Genomic DNA, 1137 nt, shown 5'->3' with positions numbered 1-1137 from the left:
TACCAAATTTTAAAAGCTTAGTTATAAAAGAAAAAAATTTTACGATTTTCAACCACAAAATTACTTGCAAATTTTCGCAATTTTGACATATTTCGTATAAATTTAAACTTTAAGCACTTATAAAAAAAAATTGTGACTAACGATTTTGGATTTTTTTTTATCACTGTGAGAACAACTTATAAGAAACCTTGTATTAAATTTTCAAAGTTTTCTATCCAACCAAAATTTTTTTATCGTTATTTTAAAAAAAAATACTTAGAAAAATTGAAAATTTCATTTGTCTATAAATAGCTCAAAAAAAGTCGAAACACTTTGAAAATTTAACCCTGTATAGACAACGCTAATATAAACATCTGTTGCAAATTTCAAGTGCTTACAATAATTATTTTTTGAGTTACAGTAAAATTAAGTTTTCGTTTTTGTCAAAAATTGGTTTTGCGTAAAAATTCGCGTTTTTCCGTTATTTTTTTAAGGTTTTTCCTGCCGCTTTTGAAAAGTATTGGGAAATTTTCACTTTTTACCCCCCAAAGTACCAACTAGATTCACTTTCCTTTCAGAAAAGGTACAACTTTTGAAAATCGAAGCATTTTTACTGCTCCAAAAGTTGTCGTCAGACACAAAAAAAAAAAAAAAAAACACACTTCATTGTAAAATCAATACATTCATCACTTCGTTCAGAATCTAATATAAATCAAATATAAATCTTTGAAAATGAATGGTGCTCACCCCTTACAATGATGAATTTATCTGTAGCACAGGATGTCCTTAAAACTAAATATTTTAATAATGTAAGTATTCAACTACATTAAATACAGATTTGCTTAAAAGGAAAAAAACAAATATTGGTATATAATATAATATCTTAAAATAACAATACTTATTTAATATTTTATTTTTAACATGTATTTAATACAGATGTAAGAAATTTAAAAACTAAAACTAAATTAAGTGTATACATAATAATAATACAACTGATATTATTGCAATAATAATAGTTTTAAATAGACGGAGTGTCATACAACAGTCAAATTTGTATTTACTCACATTTGATCAAATTGAGGTTTTAAATAATTTAAAATAATATATATATAATAAGACCCCAATTAAACAAAAATGAGATTATTAGTTTCATAAAAA

The sequence above is a fragment of the Acyrthosiphon pisum genome, chromosome X (genome assembly GCF_005508785.2).
Source record: "Acyrthosiphon pisum isolate AL4f chromosome X, pea_aphid_22Mar2018_4r6ur, whole genome shotgun sequence".
Classification (NCBI taxonomy): domain Eukaryota; kingdom Metazoa; phylum Arthropoda; class Insecta; order Hemiptera; family Aphididae; genus Acyrthosiphon; species Acyrthosiphon pisum.
Note: the sequence above shows the minus strand (reverse complement) of the source record.